Source organism: Dermacentor silvarum, chromosome 1 (genome assembly GCF_013339745.2).
Source record: "Dermacentor silvarum isolate Dsil-2018 chromosome 1, BIME_Dsil_1.4, whole genome shotgun sequence".
NCBI lineage: Eukaryota > Metazoa > Arthropoda > Arachnida > Ixodida > Ixodidae > Dermacentor > Dermacentor silvarum.
In genome coordinates, this window is record NC_051154.1 from 390,707,599 (window position 1) to 390,720,531 (window position 12,933).

The 12,933-nt window shown below is 47.9% G+C and overlaps 1 pseudogene; it reads right to left on the bottom strand.

Annotated features, from left to right (window-relative positions):
* Positions 1 to 10,940: 10,940 nt before the first annotated feature.
* LOC125943772 (histone lysine demethylase PHF8-like) lies at positions 10,941 to 12,931 on the bottom strand (annotated as a pseudogene).
* Positions 12,932 to 12,933: the final 2 nt, after the last annotated feature.

The following is a 12,933-nucleotide window of genomic DNA, read 5'->3' on the forward strand; positions in this document are numbered from 1 at the left end:
CATTCTCTTTAGCGTGCGGCCTGCATAAAAAAACCGTCGCGGTTGAACAGCTGTCTCGCTATATATATATATATATATATATATATATATATATATATATATATATATAATATGTACGTATGTATATGTCTCTGTTCCTTTACCTGGCCTGTAATACAGTAGACTTCTGCAGCACCGTTCATCACAACGTTGTTCTCTGGACATGCCGGTTCTTAGCCAAGTAAAGCAGGGTGTCAACCCTACCGGCGGGGCCAGTGCAATGTTGTACATTTCTGCTGCTTGTATTGCAGCTTTGGCTGATTAGTGTCTATGTGTCGTGCTTGTATTACGTTTGTGTTGAGAAAACCTACATTTTTTGCTAGGGGTTCTAGAGCATCGTGGCAGCGTTTCATGTGCAATACATTCGCAATTAGCATTTTTATGGACGAAACAGCCCGACTAGTGCAGTAGACGTTATTCGTGTAATACTGCTCTTAAACTGACTTGCCTGCGATGGTAGCACTGATAAAGCACTATTATAGCGTGACCATTAACTTGAATGAAGTTACTGCTCAGACTTATACAGCGTGGAGTACGTGTAGTAAATTATGCACGAAATGTTGGTTAAAAATGAACTATTTGCACAAACTTAGCACACGAGTTTCAGGGTAACACAAGAATGGTAGAAAAATGTTCTTGTAATGCTCTAAGTGCTAGAGATGAGCACGGAAGGACGCACCTTACAAGGGTCATGAAGTGCAAAGTACTGCTTTGGATGTAGGTAGTTCATTGGTTGGCATTAGTAGTTCGCACACCAGCGTGCTGTTACTCAGTTTCTGTTACTGAGTAAAAAAAATTATTCCAGGAGTTACCTGTATGCTTAAGAACTGGTGTCTACGTAAGAACTCTGGCTCTGCTGTAGCAGAATCATTCGGAACAGTCGCCACTTGCATCAAACTTTCCTCCCCGAGACTAATAAATGTAATGTGCCGTTATCTCTCCATTCGAATAGAAATGAAAGCTCAATAATTTGAATATTGAAAACGAATGAAGAGTAAAAGACTAGATTAGTATTTAACTTTGTGATGAGTGCCCAAACACAGTTCCACATCAAGGAAAATCGGAACAAATTGTTGACATTTATTTCTTGTAAAGGAGAATACATTAGTAGAAACAAAAGTTTGTTTCAGTTACACCTTAGTAAAGCACAAACTATTTAGCTATTAGTTTGTTGAACTGTCCACAGCTGGGTGTACATTAGCATATAAAATGCAACAGCGCAGAATATCTGATACATTGGGCATCATTACAGGTGAAATACTTCCACATCCCTTGTCATTTGTAACAAGTCGTATTTTGCATTCTGAATGCTCTGTCATTCCTAAAAACAGAACACAAAAGTTACATGTTGAAATTGAATGTTACAATACTGTTATGAAAAGTGGTAACAATTGGGCAGTGACAATGGGCTAGCAAAACTATTTCATTGTCCCTTCAACTGGGTATGTTTTCTGAACACTTGACGTACTTTGGCAGTGTGCACATTCTCAGTGCCCGCCTGCCTAAATGGAACAGGCACATGTTAAGGTAGGTTTCTGCTATGCACCGTACAAGGTGGATGTAGTGGTTGTCAAGCGGAATGTTCTCAAACATGTGCACATGAAGTTCTGCAAACAGGTCTTTCGTATAGAATGCATCAACAACCTGGTGTAAAAGGTCATGCAGCAAGGTTCTGGATGCTAGTTTCTTCATGTGCAGTGCCATTCGGACAAGTGATTCTGATTTCCGATAGATTCACTTTCTGATGGAAATCGCAGCCCTCCCCTGTTCTTCCTTACAATTAATGAATATGATTCTCCTGGCTGTGTAATAAGTAGTGCAGTCGTGCAGTACTCGCTTGTCAGTTTTGAACACAACTTATGTGCTACATAACCTGCCATGTACGTGACAATCTTACCCGCCACATTCGCTGATGTATTTGGGAGCAATGATGTGTAATCATGCTCACTGCTGATATAGGACTGCTCAATAGTCTCAGCATTTAGAAGCTCCTTTCATTCCACTGATTCATTTAATACTTTCATCGATGAAGCTTTTGTAGAACTGCTGCATGATAATATTGCAATGCTGTCCAGGCTCAGACAGTTCCCTGTTGAAAAATTTACAAGCTCATTTTGAACAATAACCTTTTTAAATGCTGCACGAAACTGTTGTGCAGTTTGGTTGTCATTGTGCCCGCCGTGTGCTCGTGTCAGTCCAAAGAAGAGTTCAAGGTGATCCTGGCAGATTTTGTCAGCTGGAATGTATTTTAGCAGTGGTTTTTCAACAACAAGAAAGTTGAAAATGTCATTTAAAGTTTTCATGCGAATGAGAAAATCCAGAAAGCCTGTCTTTCGGCCTGGTTCAATTATTCTTTTTTTACTGGCATTTTCCCTTGAGGAGAACAGGTACTGGGTTGTGCTCTCAAACATGGTCTCAATAACCTTTGCACTCTTTTCATGTAAGGGCTTCATAAAAGCTTTTTGGTGCATGCTTTTTGAATTAAGGGCATCAAAAATGTTGTTAATGTGTAATATAAAATTCTCGGTTGGCTGTGTGTTGGAGGAGCCTTCTGGTTGCAGTTCCCTGCACTCGGCCAGCGCTGTTGTGACAGAAGTACTCATCAATTGTACAGCAAGGCTGACCTTCATGGGTTGCCGTTCCCACTCGATGTAAGCTCTGCGCAACTTGTTGGCCAAGTGCAGGCCTTCTGTCTGCTGCACACTGCAGCTCAGTGTGTTCCTAGCAAACTGCTTTACCGTTCTGATCAATAAAGCACCCCTTATGTGCATGTGCATTTCTGATGAGCTTTAGCATGCGGCGGGGATGAAGAAATGCTGCTACAGGCTGTCGGGTCGTAGGGTGTGCAAATATCGTCTTTAAGTTTCTTGATTTTGAAAGTTGCGTCCGAGCTCTTTCAGCATGGACATATTGGCTGGGGCACCGTCACACATTGCTGAAACAACATGGCCCCAGCATTGTGCATGCTTTGGAGGCACTCGTGTACAAGATTAGCCCGTTGTTGCGCATTTATCCCATCCACAAGAAAATAGCGAAGGGCCAACTTCCAGCTCGTTAATGGTCACTGCCATTATAAAAGCAGCTTTTGCCTGTGGCAGGGAGTCACTATCGAAACCTGTTCCAATGTCAACAAATTCATCAAAACAGCACCTGTTTCATTGAATTTGCTGACGAATCGACATCTCGTTGACCACTAGGCTACAAATTGTCTGGTTGCCTTTGCTCCTCGTTTCAAAACATTTCAGTTTTAGTGCGTGAAATGCTTTAGATGAAAGCCCTGGCTGCCCATCAACAGTTTCATACCACTTTCTTAGGGTTCTGGGGTGTTTACGGCATGTATAAAAGACCTTTCTTACATATCAGTAGGCTCGGGGGAGTAAAAGTAAAGTGTCAAGGCAAAAGTTCTCAGCTCAGGTGAGTATACTGCGGGCATGCTTGCAGGACTGTGCTTTCCGACTTTGTCGTTGGAGCAAATGCCGCTTTGCTGTTTCCTGAGCTATCCGAAACTGTTGCTTGCTCTTTCAGTAGAATATTCTCTTTTGTTAGTCATTTTGCAAACTGTGCTTTTTCTTCTCTAGTCGCCACTTAGTCTGCTGGAGTCGTTTGATTCTCCTCCTTGAGTGCACTTTAAGAAATGCAAGCCATGCTGCTCTTGACCTCAAGCACGCCCTTTCTGGTGTGTCCATCTGGAATAGTAAGCGAAGTAATAAATGCAATGCCCGTGATTCACATCCAAGTTTATATAACAAATATTATCAGAATTGGACATGATGAAAGCAAACGTGTTTGCGATACCCAGAGAAAAATTTCAAAACTTGGCTTGCCACTCCTGCTGCATCTCCCATAGTTCCCTTGGAAAGGATACCTTAACAGCCTTCTCAATTTGAACTTCTACCCACTCACATGCTTAAAAACTGGTGGGTTTGTTGACTATTTATTGCAAACAGTTCACATCATGCTGTTTAACTACTGTAAGTAAAAATGTGCAATTATAGAGTCAATGTAGTACAGTGTTACACCCTGCCTAAACATGCACAGCTAAAACTTCTGTTAAGAATGCATGCCATGTATAATTCTTTCATCCTCATTAGCTAATAGGCTAGTTCACATGGCCATTTACGTTTGCTTGTTCCCGTTTTCGTGGATTCTTGGCAGAGGGTGGGTAACGACCCGGTTAGGGAGTTCCTGCGTAAATTTATTATCTATTTAAATAACCAAGTTTTGAAACATCCTGGATCTTGTCCCCTGAGGACGTGTAATGCGGGTCTGGAATTAAGAACAAAGTCTTCCCATTAGTTTCAAGCATCTGGTGTCCGATTAGTCTTCTCTGGTGTCCAACCTTCGAAGCAGCAAGAGGTAAACTGGAAACAGGGGATTCACACTCCTTCCACGAAAGTAGTCGACTTGGTTTCTTTTTCTGCGTGACGGTCATTTTGCCAGGGTCGGGCGAGTGACCTTCGTGCTGGTTCCTGCTTCCACGAAGGGTGACGGTTGTGGTCGCGTTTAAGTGAGCTTCTTTGTCATCGCGTCACAGCGGGTGTCGGGCCGCGTCGCCAGGTAGGCGGCCGCCGATGAAGGGGGTGGCACCGGGTGATACACCCAAAGGATGCGCACTGCCGATTTGGGGCGCTTGTTTGCCCGTCACCGTCGGTGTCAGGCACTGTCGCCGTCTGGGCGACGTTGATGAAAGGGGCGGCCTCGATGGAAACAACCAAAGAATGCGCCCTGCCGATTCTGGACGCAACAGACTGCTCCGCCGCCGGAAGATCCGACCTGAGGGCGACAAGTTGTCAGGTTGCCCGAAGCGTCGGTCAGTCGTGACCTCAGAGTTTGTTCTTGAAACGATAGCCAATGGCACACTCGAGTTTGAGGTCGCAGCATTAACTTCTTTGTGGCCTTCTCCCTGGGAACACACCAGCTCACACGACCACAGGGCACAGGAAAGCGCCGTGTTCGCACCGAGAGTCATTGGGTCTAGCGAACAAACCAACACACCTGCCTTATCTAATAAAAACACGAAAGCGGTCATCGAATCACTAAACCTTCGCTGAATCCAACAATTTTGAAATTAGACGAGGATCCACAACCTTCTCGCAACATCCGATACGGAAGAGTCATTCCCAGTCACAAAGCAACCACATGGCGCGCAAGCGCCCGTAATCTGCTTACATCCACCAGGCTTTGCCTAACCCAATAATAAGGACCCCTAAATTTTTGCCGCTATAGAGTTTTTGCTTTGCCCAGGGGGCGCCGTAAAAATGGTGCTAAAAAGCGCCCCTCTGCCCTGGGTTTACAATATGGAACCGCCACTCTAGCTTGTGTTGTGCCACGGCCTGCACTGCATATCAGGCTCCGCCGATTTTTTCAGGGGTGGCACACTGCGTCAAGGCAAGAAATAATGCAATGCCAAGTACGTGTACGTCGTTCAAGAAATAAGCGGCAAAGTTTAAGTGCGGTGTCCATCGCAAGTAAAGCGAGTCGCGTACGAAGTTGAACTTCAGGTAAGGTGTGCACGCTGCTACACCCTGGCGCAAAAAGACGAGGAAATACTTTCAATAAATGAATTCAAAGCAGTGATAAGCAGACATCACATGTACGGAACTGCTCGAGCGCACGACGATATGCGCCGCGGCGGCAGCGGTCTTTCAGCACGCCGCGAAACGGCGGACGTCATTTAATCATTGTTGACTGCAAGCCGCTAAACAAGTAGTCATGTCTGCGCTAGGACTATCTGTCCCTTGAGTAACTGATAAATGTCTGATGCAATGCGTGTGAGGTCGCCGTAACGTACGTGCGAATCGCGCCGTAGCGCGAGCTCGTGCGCTGCTTGTTTCATGTAGATTTTAATGAGAGGGCTTGAACATCGATGTCCTGTAATCAATACTACCTTGCTGCACTGCCTGAACATGCTGGCTTGAAATCAAGGATGAGCACATTTAACTGTCCATCCTGTGCTGGTCTTAGTGGGGTAGTGAGGTTATCCAGCGCGCCCGACGCTTCGCTGCGTGAGGCCTTAAAGAAAAACGGTAGAATCCTATGTTAGGATTCAGACCTTCTTGCTCCTGGCAGCCCACGACGCTGCTGTAACTAGAGAGACGCTTTTTCGAGGCTGAGCTAGGTCTCTCAGTCGCATCGGCATCGCCAATTTCTTCTACTTGCTGCATTTCGTCCCACAGCATACGGAGCGTCAGTTTTCGTAAAACTAGGCTGTGGCCAGCTCGCAGCGTGGTCTGTGACAAGCGACTAGTCTTTTCGCACTACCAGGCCAGAAAAAAATGCGACTCGACGCAAAACTACGGCTAAAAACCCGATCGCGAATTGGGTATCCACTTGATTCTTGAGAGGAACTGGATCAGTTGAGTCGAAAATCCGAGTTCGATCGGCAACTTTTCCGCCAAACACATTAAAAAAAGCAGGAGTCGATGCGAGCGCGTCCGCCTCGCGTCTAGCAAGCGGTGTTCCCAGCGTAGAGTCCAGCACGGCATCCGCCGTGTGGCTCACGCCTTGGAAGAGCTCTTGCGCCTGCAGCAGAACCGCGTTGTGCTGAGCGTTCTCTTGTACGTCAAGCTGCTCGTCGATGAGCGAGCGGTACTCGTGGCGCACACGGCGCTCCTCGGTGACGTTCGTCGCCGCCTGCGACTTGGAGCCCGTATTCCAGATGGTTAAGAAGCATAGCGACGGTTTCCGCAACGTCATTGGGAAGGTTGACGACTGGTTCGCTGATGGCCAACTGTCCGGTGTGTGTTACAGTAGTCGACGAATCTGCATAAACGGCACACGCGGAGAAACCAGGCTCTCGCTCACCAAGTTAAGCAGGGGTAGATGTGGTGGCTTCGGGGGGTAGACAAACACAGTTGTTTGTGGGGAAATTTACTAGCTTATCCTCATTTTGTCTGAATTCATCCTGTTCACGCTTTCAACGTTCGGCTTCAGCCTCGCGGAGTGTCTGAGTGCTTCATCCTATTCCCGCTTTCGACGTTTAGCTTTGGCCTCAGGTTGTCTTAGGTCTTCATCCGCATGCCGTCGTGCACGTTGCAAACTTGCACGGCGTTGCTTTTCAGACATGCTGGTGGTGGTTTTTGCTGCAGCGAGCGCCTGCCTATGTGCTCGTTGTACGGCATTTTTGCGTTCCCTTGCTTCGTCTTCTGGAGCAAACTTCCGGGGTGACCACGTTTCACAGCTGCCCGCTTAGGTAGACGCTTCATTTTCGCGTTCAGTACATGTGGCAACGTAAAGAGTGTCATCCCTAAATTGCAACAATTCCTACCAGGCAATCTTACATCACTGGGCACTCGCCAAGGCCTGCAAATTTACTTATCTCGTGAAACCACTACACGCTATACCACGAATACACATGTTGCTACTATCGCCGTGTACTTTTGCTTGCCGAATGCTACTATAACCTTTCTTGGTGCTACTTCCGCTCATTCCAAACACTGACGTGCACTGTCATTGTTAATCCTGCATATCTTGCCTTCAAGAATCATGCTTCAGACAGGTATTAAATAAGTGCATGGGTTATGGTTGCGAAGTAGATTACATATATTTTGAACCACAAGAAACGCATACGTTCCTAGATTCTGCAAGCATTTCGCGCGGGACGGTGACTTCGCTCTGTGCCACGTGCACACTGCGCGCACTATCCAACATTGCGAGCTGAAGCAGGCCTCCCTCGCTACTGCTGGCTTGCTGGCTCCTTGAGATGGCTGAAATAAAAAAAATGTCACAGTTTAGCCCTAAGGGCGAAGCAATGAATGCGATAGCAACACAGCAATGTCATACGAAGTAAGGTGAGCGGCTTTGGTAGCAATATGAATTGTAGTAAACATGAGCTGATTAAGTAAGCAGGTGTGCTGCGGCGTAAGTAGACCGACATGAAGAGAGACTCGATGACCACGAGAAGGCGCGTGTGAAACGGTGGTGTTGATGAGAAGCGCTTCCCGTGGGCAGCGCGTGCGAAGGGACACACCTGTAGTGCTGCACTGCCGATCCGGGCAGCATTGCATCTGTAGCGTGCGTTGGAAAATGTGGCCCGAATATTACTAACTGAATGAACAAGCGTGGTGCGAGCGCGCACAAACGAACATGAATAGATCGCACTGAATGACTGGAGACAACGACGGTCAAAACGCTGGCAGCGAGCGCATACTTCGCCGCGGGCGAAGGTACGTGCGGTCTATTGCTTCAACGGAAACTGAGCGGCGAATGCACGGCGCATAAAGGTCAGAGCCGTGTGGAGATAAGAGACGGGGCGGGTGAGCGAGCGACGAGCGCGGTTGTTGGCAGAGTAGAAGTGCGCCCCCCCCCCCCGCGCTCCCTCCGGCGCTGGCTTCCCCCTTCCTTGCTTGCGCGTGGGTGATTGAGTGCGTTCGCTCTCCGTGACAGCGCGCGTCCCAGCACGCTTCCGCTCGGGCATACGGCGCACGGCGAAGAGTTTATCTATAGGAAACCTCACGGCGACGGCAGAAATCCGGTTGAAGTGTCCACATAATTGCTATCGCAATAAAAGCCAGCACACATGCGGTTAGTGTATGTAAAGAAGCAAAAAATAAACATGCCTGATGAATCAGCGGTACAAATAGTGACAGGACATGTGTAATCTTTATGCAGTAAATACACATCTCTTCAAACGCAACTGTGAGACAAATGTTTATTGTCTTGGTCCTGTAGGACAGTGCTATAAGTAGCCTTTGTACTGCAGTACAACAACAACGCAGATAAAAATTGCTCTCCAGTCCAGGCTGTGAAGGTGGTCGAACAGCAAAACTATAAGCGACAACTACTACGATTTCCTATTGCGACGTACCGAGCAAATTATGTCAGCTGTACTGTTTGAGAGATCAATTCTCTAAATGATGGTTGTGTAAAATAGCGTAGTACGGTTGACTTGGAAAATGCATCACCCTGGAGTTGTCGGCTCCGATAAAAGGCGAATTGTGCGGTTTGCTCACGGACTGAAAACCCGTATCTCATGCTATATGAAATGCCTATTCAGAAGAACATCTTTGTTATTATAGTAACATTGCGATGTAGCCGGCAATAGCAGAACAATTTGTGTTTTACATTGAATGTTTCAAACATTATTAATTTATACGTTGCCTTCATTCATGGGTAGTGTCTTTACTTGCTTGGCGGATACGGAACAGCTTAACATATGGCCAAAGCAAATGTTTCTGCGTAACGTAGACAGTGGTGATAGGGGAGACCTAATTATCTACATCATGTGGCTGACGCGGTCGCTGGTACGCCCGAGATGAAGAAGCCTGGTCCCAGTGGCTGGAGCCTCAGGATCATCCAAGAATTGATACAGTGACTGCCATAGCTCGTTGGCGGTCACAGAGCTGCTGTGCCTCGGTAGTGCACAGGTCTGGATCGAGGTCTGTTGCCATTCCGTTTTGAGCGAAGCAAGGGCCTGGGGCCAGAATGCAGCGGGCAGTCCAAGATTAAGTCTTCGAGGTCCGTCCGGGTGTTGCAGGTTCTGCAGTCACCCGCATGTGAACGTGCCATGCCACGTGGGTCTTCATTCTGCGAAAACGCTGCACGATGAAGGGAGTAAGGAGGCTGCTAGTCTGTTTCGGCCGGAGTAGAACCTGCAGCCGGCGAGTAGCAGCCTGGGAGGGTATTATGGATGGGAGCCGTCGGATGGAGCCGGCGAGTAGCAGCCTTTGGATGGGTATTATGGATGGGATTGGATGATATTATTCAGAATTTGCATATTACGTGCTAGCGTGCAGAGCTATACGAATCGCGAACAATACCATTGTCAGGCTGCTAAATTTAGAGAAACAATCATAATGTCATCACACGCTGTGCGCCGCTTTCAAATTGTCGCTTCCAATTTCTTTGTTTACCTGTTGTAAGCGAGCATGCATAAGTGCAAGTCGCATTACGGGCGAGTCCAGGCTTGTTATGAAAAACCTAATTCCAAGAAAACTTCATTTGCAGAGCCGTGGTCATGCTTTAGACTACGCCATCACATCAAGGTTTCCACTTCTCAGCATTCCCATGCTGTCACAGTGTCCGTTAAAAAAGCTTGCACTGACAGGGCTGCCACATTTTGCTACAGCAGCAATGTAAAAAATTGTACAACAAAAACAATTTAACAAGGAGTTTGCTTTCAATCGTGCTGTAAAGGCGTCACCAGCTTCAGAAATACATCCAGTATAGAGGTGGGCAAAGTTTTGGTAGCTACGTCACCTAAGAAAATGCTCGACATGCAAAGCCGCCAAGTGACACCAGTCCACATTTTCTCCTAGGCGACACGGATGGTTTTTGTTGGAACACTAGGCTATCACCTGTTTACAAAATGGCATATACAAAGCCTGTGCGTTGCTTTTTATCACGACATTCAAAAAAGTATGGTATCTGACGCGGACTGACCTCTTTCGAGACACTTTGAAATGGTCACGCTTATTTGAACGCGCTTCTCGTGACGAACAGTCTAAAAACGTGACAAAATGGAGATTTTACTGAAATATATATCAGTCGTGCTGTACGCATATATCTGTGAATATATATATCTGTTTTATATATATATATATATATATATATATATATATATATAGTATGGTATATCTATGTATGCACATCAAATACTGTATGCATAGCGTAATGTGCCTCATGAAATGCATGTGCTTTACGCCATGAAGCCCTGAGGCAATTCGTCTAATTAAAATGTTGATTAGAAGAGGTAAGCGGGTGGTGGGGGGTGCAAAGTGATTTTGACCGTCAGTGGGGCATGACGAAAAAGTGAGGTATGGCTGAAGAGAACAATATGTACACTTGAAGACAACTATCCGCCGGTTTGGAAATGAAACCGCGAAGGTCCTGATGGCTGCCGTAGGTAAACACAAACACAAAAATATGCATACACACAAGCACACATGCAGAGCGTCTCTTTCTCAGTAGATCATCATGTCGATCATGACAATCTTGCCCAGACGCTGCTTTGGAGTGGGAAAACCTTTCTTCGGCTTTTTCAACCTGAAGGCATGTGGAGGCGGGAGGGCTTTTTGCTGGCCACTGAGGATGTGGACGGGCCGGCTTCAGACTCCTCCATGTCATTTTCTTTAGCTTCAGGCGCCTCTTGCGCCATCTTGCGGTGATTGGTTCGTTTGAGAAGAGGCTTGTTGGCAGGCTTGGACGCCGTGTCCTCGATGGTGCGCTACACAGACTTCTTTTGTGTTCCCTCTCGTGTGGGGCGTAGTGGTTTTGGGCAGTTTGGAGCAAGCTTGGCTTTGGGATTCCATGCCTCGTCTCGCTCATCGCCCCCGAGGTTTGAACACGCGAAGCGCCGTCGTCCGAGGCTTCCTGTCCAGGGTAAACATAGTCGTCGTCCGCGTGGCACTCCTTGAGGAGAAACTCCTCGAGGTATTCTTCCTCGCCGTACCGCATCCGGGAGGCGGCAGAGCCAAAGGGAGTGGGCCGCTTGAGCGTGGGCGTCGGGCCAATCCTTCCGCGCGGTCCGGCCAACCCCTGTGTCAAGCCCGTGCTCAACGGGCCCTACATCTAGAAGCTCCTATGCTGTGGGGTCAATGAGTGCACCCCCTTCGCACTGCCCAAAGGTGAACGCACTCTTCTGCATGGACAGCATGCCCTGGATCCTGTCCAACATCGACAACGATGCTCGGCCACCACCCAACTCTTATTCAAGACTAACTCGTGTGCTGTCATTGTCAACGGCAATGCTGGATGCCAGCAGCAAGTCATCGATGGTTCCGTTCTTCGGGACGTCAGCAGTGTCCTCTTCACTGGCCGCCGTCTAGGGAACCACAGATCTGCTGGGCAGCCTTGTTGTGCTGGTAGCCTTGTTGTTTGCTGTAGCTGCTTTCTCCACCTTGCGCTTGCTATTATTGAATGAAAACCGAAGCTTGACAGAACGTTACTTGCTGTCCTGGGACTCCATCACAGGTCACGTGGTTCCAGCCGCGCCTGCTGCAACCTCCCCCCCCCCCCCCCGCGAGGTTGCCCATGGAGGCGTTGATGCTGAACTTGGAGATGGGCGGCAGAGCTGGCGTTGCGTGAATAGCCACGGCTCGCTCGTAGGAGCGGCGTGGCTGCGGTGGCGGGTTCTCGTCAACCACCAGGCCGTCATCGTCCGAATCGTTGAAGTAATACACCGACTCCTTGTGTAGCGGCTTCACAGGTGGCAGCGCCGTGGCTGGTTTCTCTTCTTTCACTATTTTGCCTTTTTTGTGGCTGCCTTGGCCTTGAGTCCATCGGTGATTTTTCCCTTTGCTTTGCCCTTGGTCTTGATAGGCAGGTTCACCTTGCTGTTGATGCCCTGCTGGGAAGCCCCACCGCCCCTAACAGGCGTCACATTTTCCTCTACTGCAGCGGCAGCAACCACCACTGTCTTGGCGACCTTTGCGGGTCCCTGCTTGCCCTTCTTGGTTTCTTTCTCAGCCTTACCCTTGCCATTCAGCTTGTTCTCTGCTGTTCCGACTTCCTTAGCCATATCCTTAAGGAGCTTCGGAACATTGCTCCCACTTGAAATTGCATCGAATTTAGAGTTAGGCTCTTGCGTCCGGTTTTTAAGTGCGGTCATCAAGGCCTTCGCTCCAACAATCGGGAAGCTCGGGTTCTTGAACTCGGATGCTATTCTGCTTCTCCGCTGTTCGATGACGTCCGATGCGGCGAACCAGTGGGTCGTCTCGAATGAGGGCGAACTTGTACTTATTTGAAGCAGGGCCAGTGTTTTGTACACGTCTTTTTACGCATTTTTGCGCCTAAAGGGCTGCGGTGAATTGTTTGGGAAGTGGGGTAGGTGAAAAGGCAAGGGAGACAGTGGTGATAGGGGAGACCTAATTATCTACATCATGTGGCGTGATGCGGTCGCTGGTACGCCCGAGATGAAGAAGCCTGGTCCCAGTGGCTGGAGCCTCAGGATCATCC